This window comes from Protopterus annectens, chromosome 4.part1, assembly GCF_019279795.1.
Source record: "Protopterus annectens isolate FY-2018-M chromosome 4.part1, PAN1.0, whole genome shotgun sequence".
Lineage (NCBI taxonomy): Eukaryota > Metazoa > Chordata > Ceratodontiformes > Protopteridae > Protopterus > Protopterus annectens.
Genome location: NC_056734.1, coordinates 579825323 through 579851791, shown reverse-complemented (window position 1 = coordinate 579851791; position 26469 = coordinate 579825323).

Sequence of the window (26469 nt, the reverse complement as noted above, 5' to 3'; positions counted from 1 at the left end):
TAATGGAACAGTAAAATAGGTTCATAGCTATATACTAGGTAATCATCCAATAACCAGACAGAGAGCAAAGTGAGACTCAAACCCTGTACCTCATCTCTCACTGTTATGTTCAAGCCTCATTGCTGCTTTTTTTAATTCAGTAATGATATTGTTATCAACTTACCTGAACTTAACCTTACCCTCTATACAGATGATGTTTTATTACCACAGGCAAATGGACGTCCCACAGTCTTTCTCTGATAATTGACAATGGTTGGAACAGAATCCAAATTAACAACAAAAAACAACGTTGTGCTTTTTTTTCCTCCCTTTGCAGAGCTTCTTGAATTCCTGTTCTCACACTTTTAGTTAATAACAGCCATATTATTTATTTTGTAACTGACTACAATTACTTAGTCCTAACCCTTGACCCTATATTAAACTTTACAACCCACAATGGTAATATCATTAATGCAGACCTCCCAATTAAAATTATCCTGTAGGATATCACTTCTACTATGTCCTACTGCCCATGAATGTCCTCATCTTAAACTAGAGTACTGTTTTCCGGTACTCTGTTTACACTCTGCTTATATCACTCAAAGACTTCAAGTGAGGATAAAATTGCAAGCTGTGCCCTAGTTACTGACACCTGTGTACACCACTGCAACCTTGTAAATAACCTATACCTTTGTACACTACTGCAACCTTCTAATTAACCTATACCTGCGTACACCACTGCAACCTTCTAAATAACCTAGATTGCCTACCTATTGCTGAAAGATCCTTCCGTCTTCCAAGCACCTTACTATATAAAATTCTAAATGGCAGCTACTGCCTCCCCTCTGTAAAGATATGTGTTCCCTATTTCTTCCAAGTTTGAAGCTGTCGGATAAAAGCAGTTGGGTGCATACTACTGTGGTTCTGTACTTGTGCTAGCTTAGAGTTACTGGATGTGACACTGATTACACTTTCTCTTCCATTTATAACATATAGCCTCCCACCTATATGGTACATCCTCAGGTTAGCAGGTATAAAACTGACTCATTCATTCTGAAATATCCGATTCACCAGTTTAACCAATAGATGGAATGAATACTGGTTTGACTGAAAAGATTTTATGGATGAAATGGCAAAATAGGTAATGAATAAGTCAACAAAGTGTATGCCAGGAGAACTAAAGTATTCTGCTCTACACACAAAATAGTAATAAAATGCAGTTCAGTTGGGAAAAATCGAAAAGTGATGCATTAAATCAGAATGAAACAGAACAGATGCTCAGGTAATTACCACAAGCACGCTAGAACCATAGAGTAATGATGGCATATTGGTACTTTTCTCATGCCTAAAAGTCAATATGCTATTCAATAAAACATAGCAGTAGTAGGATATTGATTTTAACAGAATTTGAGCTTAATCACTGTATTAAACTACAGTATGTCAGCAACAAAACAAAGATTTTTTTTACAATTACCTTTCTGGGTCATATTTGTATTCTGATACAAGTTTACTGCTTTTACTCTAATTTTTGTGGCCTATGTCAGACTGATGTAGACATTGCAATCACCTGCTGTGGCTGACCAGCATAATTCTCAACTGTTCAGATTTTTGCAGAAAGTCCAAATTTTCACTCCTTATAAAATGTGTGGTTTTCTTGCAAATTACTGAGGACTGAAGTAACTTAATGATGACATATTTGAGTTTAAGACTTCACATCTTTCAGAAAATGCATGCTAACACAAATCCTATTATTCTAACAACTTTCTAAGTTTACAAGAGCAATATTTTAAATCTGTCCATATTTTTGGGCCTTTGTCCACCCACTATTTTAGGCTTTGTCCAGATTTCTTGCTCCAAGAGGCTAAGAGTTATGCTGGCCAGTGATTAACAAGGCTGCTGTTGCTTAATACTTCAGTGCAAACAGCCATCATAAGGGTACTATTTTTACTTCCTCTAAAACCAAAAGGGAGGTGCAAAAAGGTGCATTACATTCTTTTTCAATACAGGAGCATACGCAAACTGTGGACTATATAAATAGCCTAGTCAACTGTTTCTTTAAAAGAGACTGGAGCTCTGCACATGTGCAGTATACTGCTGAGTGAGTTTAGAATAATGAGAAGGGGAAAGTAAGCTATTTTAAAAAAAAAAAAACATAAAACATATTAAAACAGCATAGAAAATGGTATATAATGAATGAAGGGTCTATGGTCCAGCATCCTGGTACTACTAGTTTCCCCTGCATGTCTCTATCTGGGTACCCGATACAACCGCCAGATGAAGCAAAGCATTCATCGCACTATGGACAAGGTTTGGAATCCAGAAAGGTTACACCTGGGAGAAGCTATTAATGATTCATAAATAGTCCTACAGCAGCGTTTACCTTGAAAGGGCACAGCACCAAAGTGGGTTGTCTCTTTCACCTAATACAAATGCTAATGAGTTATTGCAGGGGAGTGGCATATGGCAATTAATCATGTGCATTTCCATCGAATATGGCTGCTGTAAGTGCTTTACTTAGCTGAGCAATTCATAGAACTGCACAGCTACATAAATCTTTAGAAACTACAGTGACTAAACTCAGCCAGAAGCTCACATTCACCTATTACTTTCAATGAGTGAGATGCAAGTGTTAGGGACTATAGCAGGTAGGTAGTTTTGGGGTGCAGATGAATGTCTATATCTGTGTTGCTGCATGTCTGTGTGTATGTAGAGGTATTAAGTAGTGTCAGAGTGTGTGTGTGTGTGTGTGTGTGTGTGTGTGTGTGTGTGTGTGTGTGTGTGTGTGTGTGTGTGTGTGTGTGTCTGCCTAGGTGGTCACATTAGAGGGGTTATTAAGGGGATAGGTAGGGTAGGAATTTGTGTGTGTGTGTGTGTGTGTGTGTGTGTGTGTGTGTGTGTGTGTGTGGACATGTGCATGCACATGCACGCATGTGTGTGTGTTGGGGTGTGTGGCTGCCATATTTAAACTCTCCTTGAGTAATGAGCAAATCCTGCAGTTCTGGGGTGATCTAGACACCAGGGAAGGTCACTTCAAATGTTAATAGCACTGGTTGTGCAGCTCAAAAAAGATGTATGGAGGAGAAAATTAGACACCAGGGGCAATCGTGAGTAATATTCTAATGCATTAACATAATTAAAAGAATGTGGATTTTGAGGCACGAGTACCATGAAGTATGGAAGACTCATTTCTGGCATTATTTACTGACTGCAATGGTTCATGACACATGGATGCTATGCTTAAGCCTCCCTAACAAAGCCAGGAGGGACACTAGATGAGTCTTTTTTAAATATTACCCTACTTCACTTAGAGAGTTAACAGATCAATAGGTCTTACATCACGATGCCTTTTTGGAGCAATAAGAAGAAGGAAACCCTAATGGCTGACATTACTCACGGATTGTAATCACTTGTGACTCATGACGCATGGGGAAAATATAAAACAACAATAGAAACATCCTGTTTACTCAAGGGCAAGTAAGATGTATTGAGGGGTGTGGGGGGGTGAATGAGGGCAGGTGCTTATGCTAACACTATGCATTGGCTGCCAGCAGTGATTACAAGGGCCACTATAAAGAGCTTGTTAGTGCTTATAGTAATCACGGAGTGATTCAGGGACGTGCATATCAGCCAATAACTAGGTCTTTCATCACTTCAGCTATGGTATCTCTAAATCTCCGCTTTCTGTCATAGTGCTAACAGGCCCTATTTGCCCTAGCCTTACAGCTCACAGCCAGGACTGTTTCTGAATCTTGGGCAAGAACTAAGCAGCTGCCACCCTAGGGAGTACCTATACATTTTTTTTTCTACAGGCCCCTGTCCCAAGGTAGGCAACCAAGAATGATATCAAAAGAAGACAAACTGACAACACAAATAATGTGTACTGCAGTCTTCGTGTGTTTAAATAATGCTTTGGTTTGCTGTAATACCAGGTATATTCCTTAGAATTTGACAAAACGTACAAGTCTTCAAATATTCAGTTATAATAACCTTTGCTTAGGATTCCCATGTAGTGAGATATGCAGAATGCAGCTGGTGCAAATCCACCAGTGCAACTCTGACATGCTTGCCAACATCCTTTCTTGACCCCTGCTGTACACACTGCATTGGCTATTTACTTATTGGTTAATTTCCTGGAGACTTAAATTGCTAAAAAATCAGAACAACTAAATATAAGGCCAAGCAAACAATTTATTAAAATAAAAAATATATTAAGTACTTTTGTCTAAACTTGTAAACTCTGAGACTTCCTCCAAACAAAAGCAACATTAAAAAAGAAATCATAGTAAATAACACAAGAGTTCTTATGTGTATAACTTCCAACCTGCAAAAATACTATAAAAGTAAGACTATTATAAACCCCCCACATCATATTGTTTGAAATGTAAATATGTTAGATTGCAGTAACATCACCTAACAATACAGGTTTATTATTGTTCTGAGGACGTTTCAGTGATGTTTCAGCAAAAGTGCATAACTTTTTTTTTTTTTTTTTTTACTTTAATAAACATTCTCCTTGGCTTCTTACTTAAATACATTAAGTTTTATTGAGTTGCATGCTATCCAATGATCTGACTTTTTTTTTTTTGCTTGAAATGCTAAATTACAAAACTCATCATGATAAGGTCCCATCACAGATCCATCCATCCATATTTATTATGTCCAGATCTGTCATGCACACTTACTGTGTCCAAGTCCCATGATAGATCTGTTTTGCATACTGATTACCTCTAACCTCTTTCATTCATCAGATGTGACGGTACAGAAGATACCATGAAACTGTATAATCTCTAAAATTGTTTCCAGATATTATCAGTTTCACATGAGCATCTGAATTTGCTTCTTAAACAAATAAAAACATTGTTTAGTTATCATAGTGGATGAGTTCCTAATCTATTAGAAACACTTTCTCTATGTTGTTTTATCTAGTCTAATGCAGAAGATTTGTTAAACATCTAGACAAATCCACAGTTCTGAAGGATTTCCATGGTGGAGTGTCAAGTCCTTAACACTAGATCACCAGAACTACTTAGTTTACCCTATTTACAGGAAAACAAGATGTCAGTTTCACTACCTCACTTTTATGAAATCTTCTACCAACACTTTCTAGAGGAAATCTTTAAACAGATCATCAAATATTAAGTTTTCACATATATTTATGATTTAAAAGAAATTTTCTGTATCATTAATTCCATGGAAAAATAATCTGTAAATGATATTTCTATACATACTTCTTCCTGTTACTGTCATTCATCGTTTTGTTCCAATTTTCAGTAATTTTTCTACATTATTGTAAGGAGTCAGCTAGAATCCAGGTTTTCTATGTAACACTTACAAACACCTCTCACATACATTGGCTTTGTTTACAAGTTTTTTTTTTAATCTTTGTCTGTGCTGAAAATGTCTCAAGACCTGATATTGACTCTTATCCACAAATTAGTTTATGTGAATAACAGTCAGTGTCAGGTAGACAGTCTTATCACAGTGCCGCTACATAAATTGATCTGTTTATTGCATATTATTTTTTAACTGACTTTCTGTTTAAATATTTGTAAGTTGTAATATGTGAAATTACCTGAGTTTTGGATTCTCTTAAGTTTTAATTTTTCTTCTTAACAGATTTTACTTTATGATGAAGTAATAACAGTCACGTACGTGATCATTATTCTTGCAAATCCAGTTTGAATTCTGCTTTTCTAATACTGATTTATTTTTTGTTACTAATTGTGAGAGTCATCATGATGGCAGAGATATTTCATTCTAGTATGTTCACCTCACTGACCTAGTAAAGTTGTAATTATACAATATTGTGTCAAGGTAATATGAAAATAAACAACAGATGTAGAGAAAGAACATGTAAGGCATTTACAAAAATGAGGCAAGTCCATGTTTCACTTAAGCAAAAAAAGGTTATATATATCAAAATACTGGACAGGCACTAAAAGAACAACCATAACAAGAGAAGCAAAACTTGCTTTTCATCACCTTTTCGGAATGTTAAATTACTTGTTCTGCTAACAGTTAAGGCACAGTGAAGCAGTAATGTTAGGTCATATGAATAATGGTTTATATTTCAAGTCCTTTATAAGCTGTACTTTTGATCTACTATCCCTCAGGGAACTAGAGGAAAAAACGGCTTGAATCAGCAGGTTTAAATCGGGCAGTGTTTTTAATGCCTTTCATACTTCGGCATGATGCAATTATTTTTTTTTTTTTTTTTTTTTTTACTGCTGCAAATCACGGGATTGTTTATTAAAAAGGGAAAACTATACAAACGGAAGCCTTAGTGCACTGGCATACAAACTATGTCAGTACCAATATCATATTCAGTTTACTGATATTGCAAGTCTTCTAACATGTCTGACTTGTCACTTTATATAAAGAAGAGCATTAAGTCTTATGTTAAGGTCAGTCAGAAGGGTGACCGTCCATTTGCTATAGCACTCCTAAATCACACAACAGCATACTCAGTTTTAAACTGCAGTACATTTTGCCCACATTCTTGGAGCTTTATTGTACCTAAAAATTACCATATTAGTGGATAAAACCTTGCTTATTAACAGGTACATATTGATCTACATTCTGTTATTAATTTATAATGTTTGTTTAATCGTGATGTTTATAATAAGAATTGCTGTATACACTGATGTAAATAATTGCTCTAGTATATAAAATTTCAGTAAAAAATAGTTAAAGAAAATGTACAGAGAATCATGTATGTCAAGATAAACAGAACATCAGCTGAGACTGCATTTCTGTTACTATTACAAAATGTTTTATTATTTAGTGAAATGACACTAATATAATGTCAAAAGAACTCTGTGTATACAGTCTTTTTAAAAGAACGGCTAAAACCAAATGAGGCTGTCATATTTAACAGCAGTAAAATATTCTTAATTAACCATAAAACATCATCCCACAAAATTTACTTTATCAGTTTCAACTTATCTGAATTTATCTGCCATATTTCTATGCAGACATCAAATTTCAACCTTGTGATACTAACACAAATGCATACAAAAACAATTTTTTAATCTGTGCATACCTGACCAATAAAATCAACAACCAAAGCATCTGTACCCAGCAAATGCTATACCCCATTCAGAACTATTTAACATATCTTTACTCTCTAAAGGCTGAAGAGCCGATGCCCTAGGGAACTTTGCATTTTATGCTCTGTGTTTGCTGCTAACCAGATTTAATTGGATCCAAGTGTGTGTTTATTTTACCTGTGCTGTGGGACGGCATTTTGGATCAACTACTGGACTGAAATTTTAATAAAATATAAAGGTAATCACTGGCTTCTTTCCTTGTGTGGTGGTGAACTGTTCTATTTCCATTTCGAGGTGAAGTACTTAACATATCTCTTTGTACTCCAATCTGCAAACTGTTTTGTTAAATAACAATCCTATATCTCAAGACACATTAAGCTGAATTTCCTACACTACCGTGAGAGTAGACAATAATGGTTTCACACCGTTAACACTGTGCATGACAGAAAGTTGATGTGTAGGTCATGGGTGTGATAAACTTTGCATTTTCATTTAAATTTCTGATATCATCTGAAAACATGCTAAGAGTTCAAATGGTAAAATAAAATGGGCTTACTACTTTATACACATCTGCTGAACCAGGCCCTTTAAGAATAGAAACACTGCTTATAAACAAGACATCTATCTTATTAGATGACTGCCCTGAACAATAAAATTGCATAGTACATTCAAATGCAAACGTTACTACCCAAGACTAGGCACAATATAATTCCAAAGCAGACTATCTGGCTATACAATGACAAGACAGGAGGAAACATGCTTTGCTGATGATTACTAAGACATGCTTCAAAGATAAATGTCTTTAAATATTTATGATGTCCTAAGATTAGAAGCAACACCTAAGGCAGTATTCATAGTCATTTACACAAATGCATTTAGGCTATCTGTGATGTCTAGAATGAGCACATCTGAGCTGTGATTCATAGAAGTCATTTACACAATAGCAATATGACCTCAAATGAGAATATGCAAATGTACTAATAATGAGTTACAAATGAGGAATGGAGTATCCTCTTCACCATTGTGGATCATAGTGAACTTTCCTACTTTATCAAGCTGTTTGCAGAAACATTATATAAAGGAAAGTCTCGCCAAATTTATCAGAGTAGCAACCCATGATAATGCTATCACTTGCTGTTAGTTGTGCTATTTCTAGGTGTGAATTGCTCATCTTGGCTGGACAAAACCTCTCACTGGCCAAGAAGTTGAAAATATAAGCAAAGGATAACTAATTATAACTTCGACAATCAAGAAATCTTTGATAGGTTCAGCATGGACAGGCACATTATAAGGATATTAATGGGTATGTTGGTCCCCGATAGGGGTATTGGAGGAATATGTGGGCTTCACATCCAGAACAGATTTCAATGTATACAACTCCCATGAAACCACAATGAAATCTTCCCAAAATCTTTACAGTACATAGTAAATGTGGCAAAACTATAAACAAAATGATGTTTTTGGTGACCAACCTCTGTTTTCTATACAAAAAGGACTTTAGTTTCAAATATTCGTTAGGAAAAGATGAAACAAAAATTTCTCCACCTAATACCAATAAACAAAGAGACTTACAAGTGCAATGGGTGTTCAGCTTCTAGAATTATGAAGGCCCATTTATAGTTTTGCCACATTTACCATATACAGTAAATATTTTGGGAAGATTTAATTGTGGTTCTGTGGGAGTCATAAATATTGGATTCTGTTCTGGGTGTGATTTTTTTTTTGTTGATATGACCACCGGGTATCTTAGAGACTGGATAAAAGAATATCTGTATGCCATCCAGATCCAGGACAGCAAAAATATCTTAAAAACAATAGTATATCTGAAGGAGTTGCTCAGCATAATGCATCCAAGATTATCCAAATGCAACTAACTCTGGGCAAGACCGCAATCCAATTTGTAACTTACTACAGATGCCCCACCATGCCCCAGGATTCCCACTCCTTATTTCTTGATACACTGGAAAATATTATGGTACAACCCAACACCCTAATAATGGGCAATTTCAACTACCCCACGATTAACTGTGAAAACTACTCATGTACCAACTCTTTTGCTCAATGTTTTCTGGAATTCATAAATTCCAACACCTTGGATCAACTTATCCACACTCCCACCAAGAGCAGCAATATCCTAGACCTGGTCATTACCAACATGGGCGACCGGTGTTCCACACCAGAGGTCAATTCCTTGTTGGTCAGATCTGACCATAAACTAATCAGCCTAGATCTCCACATCCCGCCCCCACCCCCCATTAGGGAAACCACCATAAAAAATTTCTCCAAAGCCAACTTCACGCTTCTTAAGACAGAAGTGGCAAACTTCACAATACCCATGCAGACAGACAATAGAGGTACGACTGCTGAATTCTACACAAATGCACTTTATAAGCACTTACATGAGTGCATGGATCGTGCTATCCCTAACAGAACTAAGGTGCTATCCTCCAAAAAAAAAAAAAAAAGGAAGCCAATCTGGTGCTCCCCTGCCATAAACAAACTCTACAACAGAAGAAAGAAACTGTTGCAAAAAGAGAGTAAACTCCCATGATTGGAAGAACTCCCTGGTCAGCCTCAGTAAGAAGCTGAGATCCCTCATAAAATCTTCCAAAGCTAGTTATGAAAACAAAATCGCCACTGATTCTAAAGACAACCACAAAGTATTCTATAGCTATGTGAAGAATCTCAATGGCAACACTCAGATCTGCTCTGAGTTACAGTACAATGGCACTAAATATACAGAACCAACTGATATTGCCAACATCCTGGCAGATAGGTTCAGTGCTAACTTTACCACCCTCTAAAGCAACTTATGGCTGGTGCATTGCATGATGACTTATTAGTTTTAACTTTACATCCTGTGCCTGAAAATAAACACAGGACATTGCAGGATTTGATTGCTTTGTTAGCTGAAACCAAAAATCTTTGGTGACCTTAATTGATTAAAAAAACATCAGGGAAACCACTAAGGAAAGGAACAGAAGAAAACACCAGTGATTCTTTTGAAAGTGGTGAGACAGCTAAACGTTTTCTTATCACCTGTTCCTCTTTTGGCTCATACAAAGATGGTGCTTCTCTGTTAAACACTAATTTACAACCCTTTTTCATCTGTGATTGAGGAAACAGATACTTTTGACAAATGATGCAATGTAGATGATCTAACTGAACTAGAAAAAGGGATTAGGGTCCTTTCCACTGAAAACAAATACTCTGAACATTGCATTAAGTTACAAATTGTAGCCAAAGGGCTACGCATCTTCAAGGTACCTAATGGTGTTAATAGTGATGACCCTTTTTCCATTAACTGGTTTAGTTATTTAATAACACTGGCATTTAAATTTTGAAACTTCTCATTAAAAGTAATAATTCTATGCTGGTCAAGCTTCGTGCCACTTTAGCAGCTTTAGATAATGACATCAGAGGGTTACTGACTAGCTGTTTTGAAACTAAGCATGAATATAAATGTCTTTTGGTCATTGTACATAGATAAGAAAAAATTATGACTGCTCATAAGCAGAAAAAGATAGAGTAAGAACTTTTAGCTTACAAAACTAGAACCACCTATGCTACTGTTATCAATTATCAAAGACAGGCACATGCAAACAAGACATTACAGAAGAACAACAAACGCTCTTTTATAATCATCATATAGGAGCTTCTGGCAGTCATTTAAAGCAAATACAGCAGTCTGGTTCTTTAAAAATAGGAATGATACCAAAGGAAATTATGTCATTCCATCTGAATCAACAAATACCACTACTAAATCTATGTGCATGAGTTTATCCATCAACAACTATTTCCCAAGTTACCATTAAGATTCTCCTAATGTGAAAGGCCAGCAGAAGCAAGGATAGCGGACAGAAAATGCCAGTCCCACAGCACCAAGGACATGGTTGGAACAAAGTAAGAAAAAGATAAGTGAAACTGTCTTAAGCACTAGTCCCACTGAGACTAAAGTATTCAATTTAAGTTCTTCTGTTCTAAACGAGCATCATTTGAACATTTTAAAGCAACTTTATTCCAAGTCACAGGACTAGGCTTACTCAAGCCATTTTAGAATTAAAGTTCTTTACAAGGAAACTAAATATGCATTTTATTTCAAATTATGTCAATGTTGGTAACCATTTGTCTAAATCTTCAGTTTACAATCCTTCATTGCAATGTACTATAAAAAGTTTTGAAGCTGCTTGTACGAGGGACATGATGGGTCTTTTGAATAACAAACCAGCTAAATCTTATCATAATTTAAGCTTAGTAGAACGTAAAGCTTTAAAGGTAGTTAACTGAACAAAGCAATTTAAGATTTGTGAAAGCTGATAAGGGGGGTGGGTTGGTGATGACGGATGTAGTAGACTATAAAAAAGCTATGGAAAATGTGTTAAACAATAATGAAGAGCATAAGGAAATTTCCCTAAGTGATGTACATAAAAAGTATTGTTCATTAAATACCTTTTATATGATTTATAAAGAATGGTGAAACTGATGTGCAGTGTTACAACTTATCAGTTGAAAAACCACATACGAGCATGTTATTACAAATACCAAACATGCATAGAAATCCAACCCACCCTTCATTTACACCAATACCGAACATACATAGAAATCCAACCCACCCTTCATTTAGACCAATACTTTCTGCTAGTGGAGGCATTACTGAAGGAATTTTGATACTCCTGGAGTCTATTTTTAATTATCTAGTGCAACAACTACCCTCTTATATACATGACTCCTGTGACTTATTATTGCAGTAGATATGGTTTCATTATTTAAGTTTATTCCCGAAGAAGATGGGGTTGATTATGTAAGGAATTACCCGAGCAAGTATACTGAACATAATGTTGCTTCAGTGCAATTGTCTGGCACTTTATTAGAAATTTTACTTGAAAATAACATATATATATTTTTTTTAACAATAAGAACAATCAACAAAAAAGATACATAGCAATGAGAGCAACTGTTGGCCCCATTTACTCCAACTTTGTGCTTGGGTGTGAGAGAGAGATACTTCCTACAACAGTTCTACAGAAACAGTCTTCTACAAAAGGTTTGTGGACGATGTGATTTTTATCTTGGAAGGAAATATGGATGGAATCACTTTTGTTGACAACTTAAATGAGATCTCTTCATTTTTAGATTTACTGCAGGGGAATCAGGACATGAGATCTCTTTTTTAGATGTAAAGTTAAAATGGAATTTGTGTAATAAGAATTTCAAAAGTGAGATACATAGAAAAAACACATTTTTCCAACAGTTACCTTCATTTGTAGTAACAACCCTTTTCAGATAAAACGGAATAATCCAAGAGGACAATTTATCAGGGCATCTGGTGTGATCAGTAATGATGACATATTTGAGAGAGAGAGGTTACATGTATTACTACTCTTTTTGCTGATAGAGGCTATAGCCCTGATTTTTTAGAGAAGACAGCACAAAAGGTTCAGAACAAGAGATAGAAGATCTTCAAACCTATTCTTCTTGATGGAACAGTAAGTAAGAAACTTGCAATAACGGCGAAGGGGCTAATAGTAATAGGTCTAACATGAAATGTATTGCCCTTTGTGCACTTGGCATGTCAGTGGACAAGGAAGGCATCAGAAACATAACTGAAAATAACTGGAAAGTTATTAGCTGCAACAAAGATTTATTTGATGTTTTTGGTGAGCAACCTGTTTGTATACAAAGAGGACATTAGTTTCAAACATTTTTTAGGAAAAGATGAAACAAAAATTTCTCCACCTAACACCAATAAAGAAAGAAGGACTTACAAGTGTTCAGATTGTAGATTTATTTATGAAGGCCCATTTATAGTTTTGCCACATTTACCAGATTTACTTTGCTCCATCAAAAGCACACTTCTCTGAATTGTACTGCACCGACTCCAGTCAGCGAAAGTGCATTTATACGAAAATGAACTTTTACGAAACCCACATCACCAAAGAGTAATCGCTGGTGTATCTGACTTGTTACAGAACGTGGTACAGTGAAGATAAGGGAATATTCCCTTTTCCCCCACTGCAGTAAGATCTCAGAGTTAGTATATATAAGTAGCAGGGGTGCGGGGGGGCTTACCCCCTTGATAATTGTGTGTGCTGTGTTTGTTTGTTTTTTTTTGTTTTGTTTTTTATTTTGGTTATTGTCAAGTTCGGTGAAGTGGGTTCCGCTAAAGTACATTTTCACGTAAATGCACTTCTGCGGAACTGGAGTTGCTGAAGTGCAATTCAGAGAAGTGTGCTTTTGATGGATCAAAGTAAATCTGGTAAATGTGGCAAAACTATAAATGGGCCTTTGTAAATAAATCTACAAACTGAACACCTATACCATAAAGATTTTGGGAAGATTTCATTGCGGTTCCTTGGGAGTCGTATATATTGGAGTCTGTTCAGGGTGTGAATAGTTTTATGTTGGTATGACCACCAGATGCCTTAGAGAATGGAAAAAAAGAACACCTGTATGTCATCAAGACCCAGGACAGTAATAATGCCATGTCCAAACATACTGTTGTATGCAAAGAAATACAAAAAGTTTAGTTTTGCAATGTTAGAACAAGTTAGTTTTGCTAAGACAGGTGGGGTCTTTAAAAGCCAGGTACAGAAGAAAGTAGTTCAAAGGCAAATAAAGTTGAAAGCAGATTCTCTACCTTGTTTAAATGAACACATTAACATCAAGTGTTTTTTTAAGAGACGGGAAACTAAATAGACAAAACAGTTAACCATTAAAGGTGGGGGATAATATTATTGTGTCATTATTGAAGAAATGCTATTGGTTGCCATGTAATTTTGTTGTGTATAAAAGTGTTTGATTTGAATTTCATTTTGTACTTTTTTCTGAAGAAGTTTTACAAAAGTGGATATTAAAAGAAACTATGCTAATACTATTCTGTTCAAGTTCCTTTGTGCTTTATAGAGAGTGTTTTATTGTCCTTTTCTGTCACTCTCTCTCTTTTTCTGGTGATGCTGGATATCTGCTGGAGCCAAGGCTCATGACATCAGTAAGTGAGCCAAGTGGAGCTGCAGAACAGATGAATAAAGCATCCCTGTCCCAGACTCGTATTGTCATTGAGAGGGTCTTTGGCCTCGTGAAGAGTCATTTCAGATGCCCTGATGAGTCTGGGAGTGCCCTTCAGTATGACCCAGCTGCTGCATGCAGGATGCCTACTGCATGTTGCATTTTGCACAACATGATCATGCACCAGCCTGGTGGTGAAGTGCCCCATGCTGTCACTGCAACTTCCAGTTCCAGTCCCACTACAAATAAAGATGACCAGCCAGCAGCAGTAGGTGTAAGGGACTCCATGCAACAGGTTCATGCCCAACATATGACTACACAGCTAAAGAGGCAGCATCTAGTCTAGAAATATTAGCCATGACATTCATGTTAGTGTTTCCTTTATTGTAAATAACATAGTATAATTAATGCATGCACTGATATCTATGGGCTATGCTGTGTGATGCAAGGTCTGCTGTCATTGTTTATCTGACATTCTCTCTCATATCAAAATATTTTTTTTTCTTTTGGAAAAGTTACTCATATTATGGTTAGTTAAAGTCATGCCTGAATGCTCACGGACTCCTGCCAACGTTTCTTGAGTTAATGCATTAACAATAAATGAAAAAGTATTATACTTTTTTTTATATTATACTATGCCAGTTCTTCTCAAATTCTGTTTACTGCCGCACTGCATATCAGATTATTTTTATGTTGTCATATACAATAATTATGACTTCAGAGACAAAACAATATCACCATTTGTGTAGTGGTGAAGGGGAAGTGGCAGCAGTAAAAATTTACATGGAATGATGCACATTTTAACATGCAATTGTCTCATTATATTTCACCTGAAAATGTTTGTGTATTAATACTGTTGTGTTATAGGTAACTGCCACCTGTAACAATTGTAGTGCACATAGCACTGATTTTTTCCCGCTTTCCTTGATGGTTTACTTAGCAGGTTTACTTGGATGAAATGCATACACATGCAATGCCTCCCCCAAGTATTTTTTTTTCTTTTTTCTTTTTTTTTTATCTCATTCCCATTCAAGTTAAACTTTCAGCTGTATCTTTGAAGGGGAAAGGGGAAAGTTACAGAATTTCCAGGCATGATTCACAGCAGTTAAAGTTCAAATGAGTCAAAATCACTTGCACCATAGGCTAGCTGATGGTGCAAGTGATTTTGAAGAGGGGCTAACATGAGAACTATAAGGTGAGTTGGTCCCATTTTGTGAGCTACTTCATGCAGGTTATCCTGTAGACATTGATCTAACAGAGCTAAATAACTGTGATCATGACCTCAAATGGGAGGTTCTGCTAGGTGTACATGAACACGGATATGGCCTGTGTGTAATCTGTTGTGCTTGTTCACCTTAACTGTTTACATTACTTTCCTGAGAAGCAATGGTATTATCATGGGATCTCCCCACCACGTCTGACAGTACCCAGTCCTCTTCCCCTTGCAAGACCGACTCTAGCTAGACTCTATTAAATCCTAACTAATGCAATAGAGGTGGCCATGGATGCTTGGTGTGCTACCATACTACACAGTGAGATTGTGGCATTATTCCTATGCTGTGCCATTTCCAAGTACTGCTGGAAATCCTCACTCATACCCTGGAGTACTCTGACCATTTCCCACTGACACTCTGTGGCAGTGCTCTGAGCCATAATAATTTCAATGCACATTTCCTGTTTGGCAGATAATGCTTTATGTGTTTCCTGGGGTAGCTGTAATAAATTCCTGCACCTGGCTCCCCTTAGTAAAGGTTTCACTGTGGAAAATGTTACCTCTGAATATCTGCCATCATCCTGAAAGTGTTCCTCTGGATTTGGAGATACCAGTGTTGAGATGGGGATTGTTCCACCTGTGCAAGGTTGAGTGTAACGTCATTGTATGCATGACTTTGTGATGCACTGTGACTTTCAGAGGAGTTACTACCATGTTGTGGGGTCTGAGACCCTGCTATTAATGTTGGGGACTTCCTGCCACTCTCCTCAGGCTGCCTCATAAAAGTAACTATGTCATCATCATCATCACCACCACCACCACCACCTGTTCTGATGCTATGATCAAAGTTTATTGGCATGGTGGAACTGTTTGTTTCTAATGCTGATCCTGTAATGAAATGATTACCAATAAAGAAACAGCATACACTATTGTATGCTTATAAATAGGTGAGTGGGGCACTTACTATGCACACTGCCTTCATTGCCATTCTGTGCTGATGTACAAGGTTCATTTATTAATATAAAGACTGTCATGTGTTTAATGTGAGCATTCCTTGTCAGCATTCAGTTCTTTACATAAATATCAGTGTTTTCACACCAACCTTCATGAGCACACGAGTGTTGCTGCTGCAGACATTGGTAATGCCCACCAGTGCCCACACAACCTCTAATTACTCTTCTGCCACCATTGTCTACCCCATGGATGGATAAAAGGTATTTCTTATCCAGTGCTAATTGAATATATTGTCAGAGCCTTCCCAGTGGTATGGGAAAAGCATTCTGCCTGGCCTTGCATCTAGCATGTCCTACCATACCATTTGCCCTCTTCTTGCATTGTGTTAATGCTTGATTTCTGTCACTCATTGGATTAATATCAAAATGTACTTGATTTCAGGCCTTGGTCCTCATGTCTTGCTTGGGCCTTGGTCCTCATGTCTTGCTTGGGCCCCCTCATGTCTTGCTTGGTCCTCATGTCTTGCTTGGGCCTTGGTCCTCATGTCTTGCCTGGGCCCCCTCATGTCTTGCTTGGGCCTTGGTCATCATGTCTTGCTTGGGCCTTGGTCCTCAGGTCTTGCTTGGGCCCCCTCATGTCTTGCTTGGGTCTTGGTCCACATGTCTTGCTTGGGCCCCCTCATGTCTTGCTTGGGCCCTCTTTACCAAAGAGTTGTTTGCAATTTTCCTCATGGCTGAAGTTACCTGCTTTGATCCCTTGTTTTACATCATTAATGTAAGTTACATAAAAAAGGGCTACAGTCATGCAATGAAAGGTTTTTGATGTAATCAGCCACAGTCATACAAAATGTTAGCTAACACAAACCACATAATTGCATACAGACACCTAAATCTTGCAAAGTACAATTTAGATATATTACCTGCAGTGCATTCATGTCATTAAAGCAATCAGTTTTATGACAAAATCATCCTTTGCCTACCCTCTACCATTGTCATGTACTCATACCTCCATTTTTTATTCATCATTGTTACTCAGAAATCTCACACTAAACACACATGTATACTGATATCCTTACCACTGCAGAATCTAACAATTAAATGGCTAAATTTATACCATGTATGCAGTTACTAAATTATACCACAGTAATGATTATTTTCAATGATCACTAATCATTTCCACTGCTTTTGTGCTGAAATCTCACTTCTTACTTACAATATCATTCATTACCATTACAATATGCACATCATATATGTAAAAGCAACATTTCTTAATTTAAGTCACTAATTTCAGTTATTTTTAAGTGTAGTTTATTAAATTATAATGTTTTTTTAAAATATCTTGTTACTTTAAAAAGTTTGCAGTATTCTAAGACATTTGCTGCCTACCTCAAGTATTAGTGAATTAATATGGCAACATTCAACTACTCCACATAGATTCAGGACCATTTACATGAGTTTATGTAAGTGAGGCCTGTTTCCATTTATCTGTATGAAGCATAGCAATACACAAACTTGTACAGCAATGTATGGTCGTACATTGGTCTTGCACGGTCATGAACACTTGCCCAAACTCACATGAATGCACTGAGGACAGTTTTGCTGATTGCAGCCCTTCTAAGCAGTCTTAAGCTTGTCACACAGTAATGCTTGAATGGCCCTAGACTAACCTAAATCAAAATATAGTTAAAGAAGTGGAGTCATCTGAATGACAGTTTGCACCAATAGGAAGTGTAATTCCCACACATCCAAAATAATCTGTCACATCTCAGCACCTAAAACGACTCATGAGTTCCTTAAAGTTGTAAATAACACACACAGTCAAATTTATCCACCCCCCCCTCAAAAAAAACAAATAACAAATAACTGCTGGAGTACTGCTTGAGACGTATAATTAGTACTCAAGTGTAATACTCCAAAAATGCAACTTATGCAATGACCAGCAGCAGTAGCCATTGTAAATCATATACCTGACAATTATTCAATATTCTTCATTTTTGAATCAACATGTAACTGAAATGTGACTGGTTTCTTTTAAGAAAAAAAAATGTGTGTGACAAAGCATATTTGGTTAAACCAAACTTGACAGTAATATCAGTAGCTGGTGTGATGCTCCTGCTAGTTAACTGGGTTTGGTTAAGGTGATGTCACAGTCACCCCAAAGGTAGTGGTTCTGAACCTATGAACTACAGCCCTGGCCATACTTTCTTCAGTCTGCTTGTAACTTCGCATCATGTCATCATCTGGGAAGCAAGTGGCTACACTCCAAGCTGGTCCGACAAAGAGACCCTTATCATGCTCTGCCTGCTGAATATTTCATATTGGGTCATATGATAAGATCAGGCCATACAGATGTGGCACCACCTGGAAGAAAATAGGTATTTGGCAGGAGTTGGGTGACCACCTGTCAACCATGACAGGTTTCACCTGTTCTGGGAAGCAAGCCTTCACCTCTACAATGATTTGCAAAAGCACAGAGCTGACCAGCTGGCTAAGTGAGTAGACCAGGTAGCAGAGAGAGGCCAGAGTTCTATAAAAAGGACAGAACTTTTTTTTAATGTTCAGTATTTCACTGGGTCATATTAAACATAAAAATAATATAACAACTTTGGAGAAGTAGAGGTATTTCCTGAAAAAGCTGTTTAACTAAATATCATCTGTAATGCTGTTATGAAAATGTATAGGATATCATAAACATATATACATACAAATGCATCTTTTGAAAAATTATATGGGTTATGTGTTAACATAAATTTATTAATAAAAGCAAATGTGACATGTTTACTAAATAAAAATCTGCACATGTAGCTATGTAAATCAAAGACATAATACAGGTGTTGGATTATAAATATAAGAACTACTTCTTGTAAAGTCTTAATGAAAAATCAGTTACACATTCTAATTTAATTTATTACTTTTGCATAAACTGATTTACTACTTAGATTACATGAAGACAGTTTTGTGCAGGTCACAGAAATATTACTATAAAACACAGTTTGTTCAAAAGTATTGTAACTATATGTACAAAATGTCTGAAGTCATAGTCAGATACCACACATTCTAATCAGAGTGGAAGCTGGAGGAGGTGGACGCCAAGTGAATGACCAGGATAAACTTTACTTTGTGTTTAACTGATTTTAACAATTACGAAGGGTGTTTTTAAACATGACAGTCTTTATATTAATAAATGAACCTTGTACATCAGCACAGAATGGCAATGAAGGCAGTGTGCATAGTTAGAATATCAGACAAAGAAATATGTACAGAACTTGAGAGGAACACACTCCCCTCCAAGGTACTCACAAGCACTTCCCATATACATGAAAACTGAAATTGGTGAAGATACACTCCCTTGCTACTAGCATTACCATTTCCAGTCTGAGCTGCGTGTCTTGACCAGGCCAAAACGTCTTGCTCCCAGAGCCACTTGTTGACAAGAAGGTGAACCTATAGATGGAGAATAACATAATTTTGATAATCAGGAAATCCTTGATAGTTTCAGAGTGGGCAGGGCTTAATGGGCATGTATGGCCCCCAAAGGGGTACTGGAAGGATGCATGGCCTTCCTATCCCTTTGGATACTAAGATATGTACAGCCCTCACTTTACTTGCAACAGGGGCCTTCCATTGGCAGACTGGGGACATGCTGGGTATTACCCAGGCCTCTGCCATGATGATGCTTCATCAAATTAGTACATCTATTTCTTGGTGTCACCTCAGAACCAAGATTGAACAATGCATGCCTTTTATGGGGTGGTATGTTTCCCTGGAGTATTTGGGATGATAGATTGCTCCCATGTTACCATTAGGGTCCCATCAAGTCCATGGGAGGAACCATATCATAACAGAAATGGTTACCATTCCATCAACTGCCAGTTAGTGTGTTATGTATGGTGGTGCATTACTGATGTGTCTACCTAGCATCCTGGTAATGCACAAGACTCTCCAATCTGAAACACTACCTCAGTCTGTCACCTCTTCCTGTATGGTAAAATGCCCATTGGTCACCTTGTTGATCAGCTTTTTTTTGTTTAATCATTTAAAATTATTCATAGTAGAATGTGTTGCTTAATACTAAACAACTTTTCCTTTATTTTGCCTCTCCCCCTACATTTTCTCTTTATCTGTTTTTCAGGTGATGCAGGCTATCCACTAGAGACATGGCTCATGACACCAATAAGAAGTCTGAGTAGAGCTGGGGTAGATAACTTTAATACAGCTCTTTCTCAAACTGGTATGGTCATCGAGAGAATGGTTGGCATGCTAAAACCTTGTTTCAGATGCATGGATGAGTCTAGAGGTGCCCTTCCGAATGAGGCAGCTACAGCATGCAGGAAGTTTTCTGTGCGTTGAATTCTGCACAACATGAGAATGCACCTGTCTGGTGGTGAGGTGACCCATGTTTTCACTGCAGCTCCCAGTTCAATTTCTACTACGATTAAGGATGGCCATCTGGCAGCAGTAGTAATGTACACCATACATCAGGCTTGTGCAGGGTATATTACTGCGCAGGTAAAGAGGTGATATCTAGAACAGAAGTATGGAATACGACATTCAGTTTAATGTTTCCTTTTTTATAAAAAAAAAAAAAAAAAAAAAAAAAAAACACTGAGGATAATTAATGCATGCACTGATATGTGCAGGTTATGCTGTATGTTGAATGGTCTATCGTTACTGTTCACCTGACATTCCCTCTTATCTTTACATATATATTTTTTTAATTTCAAAACAGGTACTCATATTAATGTTTACAAAATGTATGCTTGACCGCTCACTGATATCATTTCAGTGATGTCATAAGGCATCTAAAAAGGAATATTTACATTTTAACTTTTGCAGAAGAAATTATGCTTAGGGACCATACTTAAGTGTGCTGGTACTAAAATATACTGAAACTGTAAACTTAAAAAAAGTGTTATTTCAGTAGTTAGCTGCTTGGATTTTACTAGACAGTACACAGAGTTCATACCTAGCACTGGAATGAAAACTGTATCACATGCTTTTTATTATGCAATGTTTCCTCAGTTTTAACTATGACACATTAGAAATGCTTTAATGTTCTTTCTTAAGGTACTGCTCATCAGATTAATTTATTGGCATACACACCAAGACGTGTTCTAAGAAACAGAAATCATTTGTGCAGTGCTAATGGTGAGGTGGAAACAGTGCCAGTGTAGATGGCAGGATACTCTCTCTTCAGGTGTGGAATATTATCTTAATAGTGTGTATTATTTGTTTTACATTCTGTGCAATTCTTAGCTTTAACGTTGCTGAAGTAAAGCTCTTGATAATGGATTGCTCCTTAATGGTGTTAAACACTGCAATTTGCATGTTGCGTAAAAAGTGGGGCATGATTTACATTGTGCCAAATAGATCACATTCTCTGTGTTTGAGGGATAAAATAGATGTTGTACCTAGGTTTAACTTCAAACATAATAGTAATCCTAAGGACATGCTATTCCATGAACCTGGTTTGAAAAATAATAATAAATATGCACTGTGCACATCTACTGCTCAAGGTAGGATGGGGACCTTTCCCTGTAGGCACTGTAAGGCATGCACCTTTGGTAGGATGGGGACCTTTCCCTGTAGGCACTGTAAGGCATGCACCTTTTGTAGGATGGGAACCTTTCCCTGTAGCCATTGTAAGGCATGCACTTTTTGTAGGATGGGAACCTTTCCCTGTAGCCATTGTAAGGCATGCACCTTTTGTAGGATGGGGACCTTTCCCTGTAGGCATTGTAAGGCATGCACCTTTTGTAGGATGGGAACCTTTCCCTGTAGGCATTGTAAGGCATGCACCTTTTGTAGGATGGGAACCTTTCCCTGTAGGCATTGTAAGGCATGCACCTTTTGTAGGATGGGGATCTTTCCCTGTAGCCATTGTAAGGCATGCACCTTTGTGAATGGCCTTAATTATTTTGTACATCCCATTACCAATAGGAAATATGTTTTCTGAGTTTTATGCAGCTTGTCACACAGAGAATGTGATCTATTTGGCACAATGTAAATCATGCCCCAGTTTTTACGCTGGGAAAAACTAATTGCAAGTTGAAAATGAGAATTTTGAATCACTTGTCATCCATTAGACAAAAGGATGAATGTAATTCTCTATATCAACAGGTTTCAATTTTTCCAGATCATGTTTTTCTTTTATGGTATTACATAATGTCGATATGGGAAAAAGGGGGGTGATGTTGTCAATAATACAGAATATGTAGAGCTTAAATGGATTATACAATTGGCAGCTGATAGTCCACCAGGGTTAAAGAACACTGTCCCTTTAAAACCGGCCTTAAAAAGAAGGCAGGTTAAATATAAGAAGTGATTGGATGTTTTATTTCATTTGTTCAATTTTTAACCATATATAAAGATGTTTTATTGAATGTAAAGTTTGTCTGAAGAACGGTTTCACCCGAAAGCGCTAATGTTTTTACATATAAATCAATATCAGCCAGTTTGGAATCTGCTTCATTTGTTAGGTGTTGTTTTTGCAACTTTTAGTTCCAGCTTATTGTCCTTAACTTTTAGCATTACCATTATTAAAATGAAATGCACGCGCATGCAAAGCCTCTTAATAGGTTACGTTGTGCGCACACACATTCTACAGTTATTTTAACACATTGCCTTTGAAGTTAAACAATGCAATCATTGTACTGAAAGGCATGATAGTCAAATGCTACATTTTATATTTTAAGGCCCTCAAATGTCTACCTGGCATCACAGTAGGTCAAGATCAAATAAGTCATTTGTGACATCTCCTAAAGTTAGAGTAGGTGAAGGTCCATGTGATCTTGATGATAGGCTGTCGTGTGACCTGGATGGTGACTTACAGCAAATTATGTGACGTAACTTATGTAGTTGACCCTACAGACACCGATCTTCTCAGTGCTTCAGGACCAAAACTTTGAATGAGAGGTACTGGTTCTGCTGCATGTAGATGAATGCCGATGTGGCATGCAGGAATTCTGCTCTATTTGTTGCCCCCTACTATTTCCATTACCATCTTGAGAAGCACTTGTAGTCCAATGCAATATCCCTCTACGTGTTCGGAGAGTACCCTGTCCTCTTCCCCTTCCAACACAGACTCCTACTAGAGTCTGGTAAGTCCTCACTAGTGTATGAATGGAAGTGACCACAGATTTCTGGTGTACTACCATACCACAGATTAATGTTATCATGACATTATCGCTATTCTATACCATTTTCATTTTACTCTTGGAAACCCTTACATAGACCCTAGAGGGTTCTCATGATTTCCAGCTAATTCCCAGTGGCAGTGCACTGAGCCTTAACAATGTTTGGAAGAAATATGACATTATGTGGCAATGCAAATATGTTCTTATCTGTTTATGCATATATATATATATATATATATATATATATATATATATATATATATGTATGTGTATATAGATATATATATATATATATATATATATACACACACACACATATATATATATATATATATATATATATATATATATATATACACACACATATATATATATATATATATATATATATATATATATATATATATATACATACACACACACATATATATATATATATATATATATATATATAAATAATACACACACACACGATATATAAAAATATATATATATATATATATATATATAAATATATACGTACTTATATAAATATATACATCTATACGTATACTTCTGTAAATGTATACTTTTATGTGCAGCCAATGCTTTACGTTTCTTTAGGTGGTTGTGTCATATGTCTGTGCCTTGTGCCTGCTTGTAAAGGATTCACAATGGACATTACCACCTCTGAATTTCTGCCACCATCTAGAAGATGCTCCTATAGATCTGGAGACACTAGCATTGAGATGCATGGGTTTTCTCTGTCTACTACCTGTAGTGTAATGTACTTGACTGTGTGATCCAGTGTCACTTCCTGCAGTTACTAGTATGTTGTGGAGCATGTGATCCTGCCATTAAAATTATAGACCATGTGCCACTTTCCACATGCTGTCTCATAAATATAGCTACACTATCGTCATCAGCGGCCATTCTGCTGCTGATATCCTCTAAGTTTACTGCTGTAGTGGACCTGCTGATATCTGCTGCTCACACTGTAAAGAATTAATTGTTTACATTACTACTCAGATACTAGAGTACACTACTGTATGCTGTGTAATGGTGTTACATTGCTACTCAGCTACTGAAATACAGTACTGTATACTATGTAATGATGTTGCATTAGTACTCATATACTGGAGTACACTACTGTATGCTGTGTAATGATGTTACATTACTACTCAGATACTGTTGTACACTACTAAATGCTGTGTAATGATGTTACATTACTACTCAGATACTGGTGTACATTACTGTATACTATGTAATGATGTTACATTACTACTCAGATACTGTTGTACACTACTAAATGCTGTGTAATGATGTTACATTACTACTAAGATACTGGTATACACTACCGTATACTGTGTAATGAAGTGCAGAGGTCACTTTCCATGCACACTCTGATCAATGTCATTATGTGTAGAAAGTGGAGGGTTCACCTGTTAATAGTAATTATTAGTTATTAAGTTATTAATTAATTATTAAGTTATTAGTTATTATTAGTTAATTATTAAGAGTAATTATTGTGTAGTTAATGTAATCATTCCTCTTGAGAAGTCATGCACTACTAGGGAGGACAACAAGTAGCATACTTGTCTTTGGTGAAGAAGGTAGTGGGTTCTATTCCTACACTATGTGGATGGATTGCTGAAACTGCAGTGCACTATAGGGGGGGGGTTATCCTTTGGATAAGATGTTAATCTGGGGCTCTGTCTGTGTTAATGGGAGGTGCTGTTAGATCTCCGTGGGTGGGAGATTGGCATAATGGTTAAGGGTTTGCCTTACAGACACAAGATGCAGTGTTTGATTATCACATGGAGTAACTGGCTAGGCTTAAAATGAACTACAAGGGCAGTTAGCCTAATACTAACCTATGAACTTATTTCTCTAAATATGTTATATTGATCAGATGTCTGTTGGTACTGCAGACATGGGAAATAACCATTATCCCCAGTACCTCTGATTATGCTTGTATCATCATCAGATGTACTGATATACATATGATATGTTTTAGATCTTAAATTTGGAAAAAAAAGAAAAGATTGCTTTATACAAAATTCAACACTTTTTTAGCTTTGGATTATGCAGCAACACACTTTCAAAGCTGTAAAGAGTAACCAGATACGAAGTTATGGATACGGGAGTGCTTTGTTTTGGCAAGTTAGTTTTTTTCCTTTTCAGCAAACCTAACTTTTTTTTGGGCAAATAAACATTTGCCATCTGTTTACGAAGCCCTAATGAACTCCAACAAACTTAAGATGTTCTTTTTAGTGAATATGTGAAATACATATATGAAACCATTGCAGTACTTTAAGATAGCTGTGCATAAAAATATAAGTATTAATAGACAAAAAATATCATATCCATATCAATTCCTCCCTCTGATGTTATAAAGCATCACAATCTTAGGTTATTTTGAACTACGTCTTTGTGAAACATATAAGCCCTAGAATTCTTTTCTTTAGGTATAACAGTCATCACACATGCACTTTTTAATTTATATCCATAACCACATAGTTCAGTCATTTGCCCTCTCAACTTGCATGGATCCCCCTTTTCCAAAAAGGCAATAGACATATGTCCTAAGGGCTATCGAGAGGATGCAGTACTCCTCGTGCCTAAAATTATATTTTCTCGGCCTGGATCCTAGCTGCTGCATCATTCATTTAACTAAAACAAAACACAAAAGTGATATTTTAAAGCTCAACTCACTCATCAGCTAAACAACATAACAATGCAAGAATGCCTGCTTTCATCACAAATAAATCAAAGATCCGAGTACAAAAATATCTATGGCAACACAACACCCATAATCATATACACATTCTTCAAGTCCAACTTTACCCAGTTAAAATTGCATTCTATTAACCTGTACAGAATCATCCAGAAATGCATAATAGTATAGCAAAAGCTCATTACATTAGCATCTTATGCCATTGCTGAGAGTTGAAATCCTTCCTGTACCACTTATCTGTATTTATGCTGTCATGATTTTTCATTAATGAGTGACAGTCACAAATGCCACAATACAGCAGCAAATATCCTGACAACACAACACACTGATAAAAATTCAGTACATCAGACTTCACTCAATTCAAATGATGTACTAATATCCTGTATAGCTTCATCTATAAATGCAAAATAAAAGTATT